Source organism: Camponotus vicinus, unplaced genomic scaffold (genome assembly GCF_025532165.1).
Source record: "Camponotus vicinus isolate PSW18456_S1 unplaced genomic scaffold, iyCamVici1.0 SCAF_2, whole genome shotgun sequence".
Lineage (NCBI taxonomy): Eukaryota > Metazoa > Arthropoda > Insecta > Hymenoptera > Formicidae > Camponotus > Camponotus vicinus.
This window is the reverse complement of record NW_028141956.1, coordinates 13,955,282-13,967,769: the sequence shown is the minus strand read 5'-3', so window position 1 is coordinate 13,967,769 and position 12,488 is coordinate 13,955,282. Positions and strand designations below refer to the sequence as shown.

Genomic DNA, 12,488 nt, shown 5'->3' with positions numbered 1-12,488 from the left:
AATTAAAAAGTAATAATAAGTAATAGTATATGTATATATATGTGATACAAAAAAATAATGACATACATAAAACATTAATATAAAAATAAATTTTGTATTAATATTGTAATTCTTGCACATTATTCTTTTTTACTAATTATTTTTTATTTTAAGAATAAAAAATTTTTTCGCATTTCTGACTTTTTGATTAGAGTTCTATGGCATTCTACTGTTACGTCCAGACCCTGGAATGGATGGGCCGTATGGAAGAACGCAACTTACTTACCCCGTGACACACTTTATTCGGGCGTGTGTATGGATCGGGTCGAACGAATGTGAAGGGCCTGACACAGGTCAGCGACCGAAGGTCTCTATAACGCTGCGTTTTTAAGCCTATTCGTTCGGTGGTCTCTTTTCGATAAAGGAATTTAATCCTTGTTACGTGGGATGGGACCTAGTGCGATCTCAGGATTTAGGGAAGAGAATGGGTTAAATAATTAAATTATACATTAAATTAAAAATACATATATTATGCAAAAATAAAGAAAGAAAAATACATCTTAGCGAGTAGGTATCTGTGTGTGTGTGTGTGTGTATGTATTCTCGCGGGTGTTACAATCGTTCGGAGATCATCAGTCAGAATATACAGGGAAGAATTTACGTTAAGAATTAAATTCTGACTGGTTAATACAATATACATATAATTAATATAATATAAGAAATAAAATAAAATAAAAAGTGAATGTGTAATAAAAAAAAATTGAATAACGCTTACTCATTAAAGGAAGTATAGAGTTCGTCGCTTGCGGATAAGTGTGTGTAGGTTACAGGAAGTGGGGGATTATGTACAAATTTATTGGGTGAGGGAAAAAGCGAAGGGTCAGAGTTCTTCAATCCTAGCTGTGGAAGGAGGAAACCTCCTCCAGAGGGCTTGGATAAGGACAGCTAAAGGGAGTTGATAACCCGGGAGGTACCAGGGGATGACGGAATTGGAAGGGGCGGTGGTTATGAGATTCAGTAGGTCTTGGTGGTTAACTTGGCCTGGGCCCACGCAGAATGTTCCTTCAGGTATGGGGAGATCGAAGAAGGGGAACTGAGATAAGAAATAATTTAGAGAATCAGGATGGGGGGGGTTCAGGTGTTTCGTTATGGTGAGGATGTTCCGACGGAGAATCGGGAAGGGAGTCGAAGTCGTGCCCTGGCGAAAATAAGAAACTTTATAAAGCGTTAACAACCGTTGAGTGAGGGTTTTCTGAGAGTTTATATGCTTTTCAAACTTTGTAAGAGCACTTACATAACGCTGTTGGGTTTTGAATGCTTATCAAACGCTGCAGTGTTGCAATTTTTGTTCTACAAACTCTTTATATAATGTTACATGAAAGTTTTGCAATGCTGAGGTAACATTTTTCAGAGTACGTTCAGTAAACGTTGATACATCTTCGTGTACAGAGTTTACTCAGACTTTTCAAACGTTTACGTTTACGCTATAACGTACAAACGTCTTTTAAACGCTGCAGTGTTGCAATTTTTGTTCTACAAACTCTTTACTAATCGTTTTTAAACTCTCGACGAACTTCCACAAACGTTCATGTAAACGCCAAACAAACGTCTCATTTTTGCCAGGGTGGGGATCCTCTTCAAGATCGGGAAGATCTCTCGCAAAATCTTCCAGAGCCTCGCCGAATTCAGAAAACTCTGAGGAGGTGGAAGGGGAAGGAGGGTCTGAATCAAGAGTGATGACAGGTATGGGAGGGGTACGCTCCCGGACAGGAGGTGAGGGGGAACGAGGGGGTTCGGGAGAGGAGACTGGAGAGTAGTTAGGAGGTGAGGGAGTGTCGAGTAAGTCGAGATTTCGTAAACTATTATTACTATTATTACTATTGTCGCTATTATTGCTAATATCGCTAATATTGTTACTATTATTACTATTATTACTAAGATTGGTAATATTATTACTATTGTTGTGTGGGGTAGATGGGGAGTCCGTTAAGTTTTCTGTTTCTATACTATTATTCGGGGTTTGGTTCGCAACAAGGGGTGTGGTTCTCTTGGCCAATTTCTTTTTGAGAGCCCTATTCCAACGATTCCTGCGCCGCAACTGCGCTCTGCGTTTACCGTGGCCTGGCACTAATAATAATTCAACGGTAAATGAGGGAGATTGAAATATCGTCAAAAGGTGTTGCTAACTAATTACCGTTAGCTATATTACCGTTGTCATTGGGAAAAGATACTTAAATCTTAGACGGGATAGTAGCCCGTTTATATCCTTAAAAAAGTGTTCTTAACTGTGGGTTACTGATGATAAAGAAATATAAGTGAAAGGATAGTTAAGAGAGGAGAACAAAAATTGAAAGGAGGTAACGTAAATTCCAAATGGGTTTTAAGAAAAGTTTCAAATTTAGGAGTGTTCGATAGGGAGTCAGTCTTCGGAGATGTGAGCCGGATTAAAAATTGTTCGTGAACCGCCTTGAGGAGATTCTAGACAAACGAGAAATCGTTCGTGAACCGCCTTGTGGAGATTCTAGACGAACAGGAAGATCGTTCGTGAACCGCCTTGTGGAGATTCTAGACGAACGAGAAATCGTTCGTGAACCGCCTTGAGGAGATTCTAGACGAACAGAGAGATCGTTCGTGAACCGCCTTGTGGAGATTCTAGACGAACGAGAAATCGTTCGTGAACCGCCTTGAGGAGATTCTAGACGAACAGGGAGATCGTTCGTGAACCGCCTTGTGGAGATTCTAGACGAACGAGAAATCGTTCGTGAACCGCCTTGAGGAGATTCTAGACGAACAGGGAGAGATGACGAAGATGATTAGGAAGAGGAAAGAGACAAGAAGTAATTAAACAATTATTAAATTGTCGAAATTTATTTTCTATAGATTAGAGAAAAAAATCGGTCAAGGATCATTCCCAATGACAGTTGGTTAACGCGAGAGAGGGGAATTGAACCGTTAACGATAGATTACTATTGATGGTTACTATGGAATTTTAACTGATCGGGAGTATTATTGATTAAACTCTTATTACCTTAAAGATCTGTAACTCAAACTCTTTAATTACCTAAAGATCGTTTCTCAATCGAATGGGAAGGAGAAATAAGGACTGAGAGAGGATTTAGACTTACTACTTATTGAGAGCGTTGATATATATATATATATATATATATATATATATATATATATATATATAACGATTTAGCCAAGGCGGGTCTCTAGTCGCGGTCGGAGAGGCCCCAATGCTGGAGAACAGGTGACCTGGTTGATGTTGGACTCCGTTCACTTCGTGCACTTCGCGTTTTTTTTCGGTTAATTTAACTCGGGAAAGCTAAGACTCAGACGCTCAAACTGCGGAAAAAGTACTGGCAGCTGCAGGGGAATTTTTGAGTACGAAAAGACTGTGTCTCGCGTCTTGCGCTCGAGTTTTTAAAGTCATTGCTCCTCCTCTTTTCTGGATAGTGGGAATCCCTTTTGGGCGAATGAGATAATTTCAGTTGCCCCCTTCTTAAGAACAAGGAGGCTGATTTTGGAGGGAAAGGCGGTTCTAAGATTGTAATAGGTTGGCCCTTTGGTTTCAAAATTTGGCTCTATCCAGCAGAGAGTGGGAGCTTAGCGGGCAGATTTTATGACTTGCGAGAGTCTTTTCGCGTTTCGGCTAGCGCTTAAGGGTGGCCAGGCGAATTGTTTAGTTTCCCCCTTTTTTGATTACCCGCTTAAGATTCTGCAGCCCTGAAGGGTTTCTGTTTTCATAGCTCCACGTGTGGGCCGCTATAAAAATTTTATTACGGTTCTGGTTCCGATTTGTTTAAAATTTCTAAGTTCCAACGACTGACCATCCTTAGCTCTAGTTTTTCTTGTATATTTTTGCTTCGAGTCTCTCGATCTCAGATATCTGCTGCAAGGGTTAGATATACATATGTTTATAGTTGGTGCGATTCTTAAGAAGGATCGCTTTGTTTCTAGAATTCCAATGGTTCTAACAGACGTCCCAACTGTAAACATATGCGAGTTCGATTTTATTACAGTTCTTTATTTTAGTGGAATTTTTATTTATAATGACATGCTATCCGCGTAGTCTAGGCTCATTTATTATTTTTCATTTCCTTGATTTAGATATCGCCGAGAGTTACCCGCGCACATGGTTATCGTATAGTTTTTGTATAGCTTCAAAGAAAGAAAAGAATCACGACGCCCATCGGACGTAACACTACGAATTCCAAAAATATCTTTTAATACTCGAACTGCTGCATCTAATATATTTTAAAAGAATTATTAAAAGATATTACGATTTTTCGCGTATGATGTTTTGGAAATAGTGTATCTTGTATATGATTGTGAAAGAATTAATTAACGTTGCTAACGATTAGAAAGGTTATAAAACTCTTTCGAAAATGAAAGAATTCTTCAGAGACGGAGACATTAATTTTGCTCACAAAAAGCTAGCTTCTATAAATTATAAATATAACGAATAATCTCTCTCTCCCGCCCTTCCTCTCCCCCCCTCTCAATCTCTCTCTCACTCTCCCTCTCTGGCTTCAAGAATTATATATAAAATAATTTTAAGTACTATATTATATAATATCAATTATATTTAGCAGGAAATTGATCTTTAATATTCGTTAATTTTTTTAAGTAATTATTGTTGCATGTATGTATAAAATTTAATAATATGATTCTTCTAATTCTAAAGGCTTTATAAAGCATTAAGATGTTTCAAAAATACAAACTTTGCAAATATTTTAAATACTTTTTCCTTTATATAAAATATGCTTTCGAATGTTCCACTAATTATTATATAGAATTAAGGCTCTTAAATAGTTTGACAACTGTTGAAGAGAATGGAAAATGTTTCTTACACTATATATTTCTTGCTAAATTTAGTTTTCGAAATATTTTATAGGTTTCATAAATACATTGCACGTCACAGTACTAGTATAAAGTGAATAATAATGAAATGGCACGCAAGAATTCTCAGTCGTGTCATATCGGCCGTCAAAACGTTTGATGTCTTATAGTTGTTTTGCAGCGTGAAGCGCTGTATGCAAATTTTTGATATGTGCTTAATTGTTATTGATTTTTTCATGTCAGGTGATATTTAATGCACAGCTAACTGTATTTTATTTTATAATAATATATTAATTTTTACAAATATTTCTTTGATTAAAGAAAATGTATTTTTGAGAAAAACTATTAGATGTTGAGTTAAAAGATATATTGAAAAAGTCACAATGGTAACTGCATCAACTGATAACAGTTTTTAATATTGATAGACTTATTCATTGTTTCAGTTACCAATAGAACATGGTCATACTGCCAAGTATAAATAATTGTTCTGATATAGTCCTTAAAATTATATGAAAATAACTTAAAAATGTTGTTTTAATATTTATCGATAAAATTTTAATGAGATATTTCGAATATCACTTTAATATACATATATCATCGATTAACAGAGATATTTAACATTATGGATTGTGATAATTCCGCAAAAAACATATACTTCTTTTTAAAGATTTATTGCAACTTTCACCTGTACATGAGTATCCGTCTTTTATTTAATTATCAAAACTAGAAGTTGAGAAGTATATTGGTGCAATGGATTCTATAAATTAATGGTCTTTATCTTTTTTTTAGTTATGATGAATTAATATACGACAACAAGGAGATAATTCTTATCGAGATATATTAACGAAAGTTCGAGTTGGAATGAGAACAGACTTAAATGTATCTATTTTTTAGAAACAGGAATGTAAATTTTAGAGGAATTAATTGTGACGGCTTATTACAAGAATTATATAATTATTGTAAAGCTTACCAATAAATATAGTTTGTTTATTTCTAACTTATGCATTATGTGATATTTTAAATATTGCAATGTTAAATCATATTTGTTCGAATGAGATAAAATTTGTTGCTTAGGATCTGACAGAATGTGTACCATATTTAAAAAAAAAAAGTTATGAAGATATTAAATAAAGATGATGAAGATAGTTCTCAAACAGTTGGAATTAGCAAAAATTATAACTGTAAAATTAACAGCACGTATAATGATTACAAGAAATATCGATATTAATTTAGGTCTTGTAAATAATGTGATTAGTACATTGGTACAATTGGTACAATAAAAAAAATATTACTGCTTAACTTTTATTCACTACACAATTTTAATATTAAATATTTAAAAAATGATAACTTTGTCAATAAAGTAAAAGCTGCTTGGCAATTATTGTAATTAATATTGTTTATTATCCAATGATATCGATTGACTATATTATTATTTATTATATTTACGAGAAAATAAATAATGCATGCTAGTAATGCAGTAATTCAAATATGTGTATATTACGCTATTTTGATGAAGTACTATTTTGATGAATTCTTAGCAAATATCGGAAAATAAAGACAGATGTGCTATCAATTAATTCCAAAAATTGCGAGAATATGATTATTACGTTTTCTTTATTTCGGTTTCTCTTTCTCTTCTGTTTTTTTTTTTTCATATGAAGTTGCGTCATTTGAAGGTTACAATAATTTAAATACTAAAAGAAACGTTGCAAAAATCTTTTCAAAGATTCTAAAATATTTATACCATTTTATTTAGGATTGTTAGTAATTATTTGTAGTAATTTTAATGTTATTTGTAATTCTATTTCTTACAAATTATGTTATATTAATAACGTATATTAATAACGTATTATATGAGTGTTTATACGGATACATTTTGTATCTAATAAGGAGATATGAAATGGAGAGAAAATACAGAAACTAAAAATATAATAATTGCAGTATCGATTATCTTAATAATTTACATCTATGTTATTGTTTAATATTTTAACGCTGTTAAAGCAACTATATAATCAAATGTCGTCTTATCATACTATTAATGTACATACATGTAACGTTAGCACGCTATATCACCTTCAACTTGGGATCTATATAATAGTTAACATATAGAATTGTCACAGTTTGCGATCATGGTCGACACTATAGAAAAGGTTTTAAAACCTTTTTTCTTAATTTTTTGTTTCCTTGGTTTTGGAATTTTTAGGAAAAGCTCGAGTTATTTAAGATTTTACTTGAACATCTTTTCTATACTAATTCCGTGGAGTATTTACGCCTATGCCTTTTATTATTATATGATTTTTCTTGCAACCAAATGTTTATACAAAGGTTTTCTGAGATTTTTTCTAATAGTGGCAAATTTGTTTGTGACGATAATATTTACAATCATCATCATTCGCAAACATGAGGTACACATTTTTTCTGTGAATGTCTTATTATAATTTACTGTAATATTTACAGTGAAGTAAATGACACGAAATACGATTTCTCTAAATTCAAAATTATTTTTATTATTAATTATCTTGTTATTAGTTATCTGGTAAAATCAAATTAAATTATATTTATTATTAATTACATAAAAATAGATTATTTAATTCATATTTGATAAAATCTAATTTGATTAAATATGAATTAAATAATCTATTTTTTTTATATAATGTGTATAATGTATAATGTGTATAAAATAATTTTATGTTTCTAAAATACAATTTTACTTTCACTCATTGGATCATCAGAAAAACCAAAATTACATATATTTAATTAATAGATCTTGTTTTGTATATATCTTATATATTTCATATAAATAAGTATAATATATATTTGATAAGATTTTTATAACACACACACAATATACACACATAACACACATATATTATATCGTTACTAAATATATTAATATATATTTTATGCACATATCAAGAAAGACATTTATAATATTATACATTTTCTTGTTATTGCTATTCTTAGAAATTCTATATGTGTGTGAGAAATCTCGGTCTCGTAGATGATACGTTGGAACTGCTTAGAATACCAAAGGAATATTGTAAAGTGCGAAATTCGATAAAATGGATATTGATTATATGGTTTATGATAGTTTGCATTTGGTGCATATTATGCTCTTTTTGGTACATGAAAAAATTTCAAGATACAAGAATCACAGTTATCGAATGCATTGTAGATTATGCTTTCTCTCTCAATTCATTGATGGATATAATGATTATATTTCTTTTAAGGTTTGTACAAGTTGTTCCTTTTTTTTTTTAAATTATGTAAGCATTATTGAGAAATTTGAATAATTTAATTTTATTAATTTTTAAATATATATAAATTGTGTGTAAAAATGTTATTGTAAAAATGTCACAAAAGATGTTATTTTTATAAAATAATATAGTGTGAATTCAATAGAAATTGAAACATGCTCTTAATTTGTGACATAAATATAAATAAGACAGTTCAATAAGCATTTCATATTCTTGAATGTTTCTTTATTTCTTTAAATTACAGATACATTGGTACTAGATTCGATAAAATCAATGGTTGTATTGAACAATTATCAGAGACAGAAAAATGTGGATTGAGATGCACTTGGAAAAAACCTCCTTTTAATCGCTACTATGTCCAAAGCAATAAAAATCGCGAGCATATATTATGGATTTCAATGTAAATTGATATATCCTAAAATGAAAATCGGCCAAATTGGAAGAATTATTTTAAAAGAGTATAATTTTATTAATCTATAAATGTATAAATATGCATCTTATTGTATTACAATTTTATTAACACAATTTCTATTTAATTTGTGATAATTTTGTGTATCTATTAAAAAAAAATCTGTTGTTTTCTCAAAATTTATATAATTGCAAATTCTTTAATTTTTTACGTAATGTAAGAATAAATATTAATTTTACTGAGCTTTATGACAAAATAATTATTTCAATGTAAGTAATAAATGTAGATATTTAATAATCCCTGTGATTATATATCTCTGATCGTACTTAATTTTAAATAAATAAACATTGTATGCATGCACTTCTTAAAAGAAATAGATCAGTGATTATATTTTCTTGACGTCTTTTAAATATATTTATCTAATAATATAATATTTTTTAGGCATCTTCATTTGGAACTTTGCCGAACAGCTCGCAATATAAATGATTTTTTCGGAACGCAAATGACCCTACAGACGATACTCAATTTTGTTGTTTTGACCTCAGGAATTTATTTTCAATATCGTATATTATTATGTTTCTACTAAAATTCATGAAAACAATGAAGATAGTAAATCAGTAATTCTTTTTGATACCATAATTTGCAGCTTATTTTTAATAAAGTTAATAACATTGAATTATATTTGCGAAAGCGTTAGCATCAAGGTAAGCTGTTATGTAATTTTTAAATTATTAAAAAAATTATTTTTATGATATGTATATGTGTACGATTTTTCGACTTGATTTGATATTCAATCTCTCCAATAAATAATATTAAATTTACAGTAACTTAGTAAATTACTTAAGTTAAAAAGAAATAAGAAAATAAATACTTCTCATTTTTTAAATAAAGAATCTGAGAATTTTTTCTTTATAACGATTAATAATTTATTCAAATAAATTTGCAATTCTCGAAATTCATATAATTATTATGAATGAAAATATAATTCTTAAATAAAACCAACTTTATCGTAAAATTAATTTTATATTATTTCAGGCGAAGAAAACCGTGGACATAATCCATAAATTGACAAACCTTGTTTATTTTGACCAGATGCGCGAAGATGTAAGATAAATCTCCTAGCCTAAAATCTTTCGATTTTAAACAGCTTTTATTAATCATTTTTAAATAACAAATATTATAATGCAGATTTGCCAGTTTATTTTTCAAATATTACTTCAGCCGTTAAAGTTCGATGGAATGGGTTTGTTTTGCTTTGGGTACAAATTTATTTTTAAGGTTAGTTTTTAATATTATTCATATTTATACAAGCAAAATGTAGTTTAGAAGTTAGGCTTATGTACAAAAAAAAATAGCAATAATTATATATTATTTGATATTTGATATTTACTTTCAGTTCATCATGGGAATTGTTAGTATTATGCTTTTTATGGTTGGAATGGATACTTCTCCTTTATCTCGGGGTTTAGTTTCTTACGAGAATAATGTAACATGTTTCGAGTAAATAAAAAAAATATATAATTCTAAAGAGTAGTATATATAATATCCCAGCTTTATATATATATAGAGTGTCCCATTTTAATCTATCACCCCGAATAACTTTTTTAATTTTGATTGTAGAAAAAAATGCTTCAGACAAAAGTTGTATGATTTCGAGGGGGCTATAAGAGGGTACCATTGGTTTGACATTGGAGAGTCATTTGAAGGTCACGTGAAGGTCACCGTCAATTTCTTAAATCGAACCCTCTATTTTTTATTACATATTCTTGTAGCTTATCTCGAGGGCTTTCCAAAACACTATAATAAAATATTTCCCCTCAAGTACTTTTTGAGTTGTAAGGCTTGAAATCATTTCTTAATTTTACATAAACCGTAAAATATCTTGTAAAATATTCATTTTTCGATTATCTTACCTTAATACTTTTATGTACAAAATAATAAGAGGAATCAATCGGTGTAAAGAAAACACATAGTTGTTTCGAACAAAAAATATGTAATTTGCAATTAACAATTGCATATTTTTTCTTAAAAATAATTATGTGTTTTCTTTACACCGATTGATTCCTCTCATTATTTTGTACATAAAAGTATTAAGGTAAGATAAGAGAAAAATGAATATTTTACTAGATATTTTATGGTTCATGTAAAATTAAGAAATGATTTCAAGCCTCATAACTCGGAAAGTACTTAATGAAAACTAACTTAATTATAGTGTTTTGAAAAGCTCTCGAGATGAGCTACAAATATATGCAAAAGCATATAGGGTGTCCCATTTAAAAAGTTGGAGGTGACCTTCATGTGACCTTCAGGTGACTCTTCAAGGCCAAACTAATGGCACCATTTTATGTCCGACTCGAAACCATACAACTTTTGTCTGAAACAATTTCGTATCTTTTAGACTTTACGAGATATTTCGATGGCAAAGTTAAAATGGACCACCCTGTATATATATACATATATATATATATATATATATATATTTATTTATTTATTTATCCGAACATTTTAATTATTAGAGTTTTAGTTGTAAATGATTATCGTTCATAATTATATCGACATTATTATATTATTATATTAGTTATGCATTGTTATATTTATTGATTTATCTTATTAATTTATATTATTTGATGTTTTTTTATATATATGTTTTGAAGAAAATTTTTTTGAATATTTATAAACTACATTTTTTTTATTAATTATGTAATATAAGAAAAATCCGTTTTAGGAATTTTATTTAACAAATAAATCTGTGTATGCACTGGTTATGCGAAAACATTAACTTTTCTATATCGTTTTCAATTAATTAAAGAATATTGTTACTTGTTCACCTCTCATCACAATTCTACTATCAAGTCAAATATTGTCTAACGACTATCTTAAGCTATAAGTTATGTATCAATCATTGGCGCTAATATTGATATAATAATACAGTTAACGATATAATTCAATTACTTAATTACATATGTGTATATGTTTATGCAATTGAATGATGTATAATGTTAATTGTTAATAGTTCATAATTAATAGTTAATAATTAGTTTTACTAATTATTAGTTATTAACTAAATACTAATTATTAACTATTATTCTGCCGTCTTGATAAATCTTTTTAAGAAAAAGGTAAAAAGGGAGCGCCAAGTTCATGTACTAATTGCATCTAACTGTTGTCTTGTCTACAAAAATAGTGATATATAAAAATTGCGCCAACTAAGATGTTACAGAGTGACATGTAGATGGATCGAAAGATGATCCGAAACATTCATTTTTATTGCATGTAATGTAATATTCATTTTGAAATACATGAGTAATTAGAAAGAAAAAACTGTTGTTTGTTTCTTGCCAGGGTCGTGACAACCGTGTGTGCGAAGTGTGCATTGCACACGAGCGGCAGGATATAAGGGGCGGCAAATTTTGCATGGACCTACAAATAAAAGTGAGTGATCCTTCTCAAGGAATGTGATATTGATGCGATAGAACTTGATACGGAAATCGAAAATATTTCAGTTTTCTTTGAAGATGAGCTTAATGCTTTCGATGTATTGCAATTTATGTTAAAAAATGAATTAACCACAACATTTCCAAATTTAACAGTATCTTTAAGAATTTTACTGACCCTACCTATAACAGTAGCTGCAGGAGAAAGATCTTTTTCTAAGCTTAAACTAATAAAAAGTTATATGAGATCTTCAATGTGCCAAAAAAGACTCAATTCTCGAACTATTTAAAATATAGAGAATGAAATATGTGAAAGCTTAAATATAAAAGACATTATTAAAGAATTTGCTACTAAAAAAATTAGAAACGTAAATATTGATTTCAATAATTAAATTGATAAGTTCAATTATGTTTGTTTTTCTCGCTTTTTTGTAGTAATAGTCATATACCTATATACAGTGGCGTGCAAAAGTTTTGAGCCAAACGATTTTTATTACATATTTATTATACAATCATCGCTAAAAAAACTCATATATATATATATATATATATACAGGGTGACCCATT

General features: G+C 29.9%; 1 pseudogene; it reads left to right on the top strand.

Moving 5' to 3' along the window:
- The first annotated feature begins 213 nt into the window (after positions 1-213).
- On the top strand, positions 214-10,030 carry LOC145966116 (putative gustatory receptor 28b; annotated as a pseudogene).
- The last annotated feature ends 2,458 nt before the right edge of the window (positions 10,031-12,488 follow it).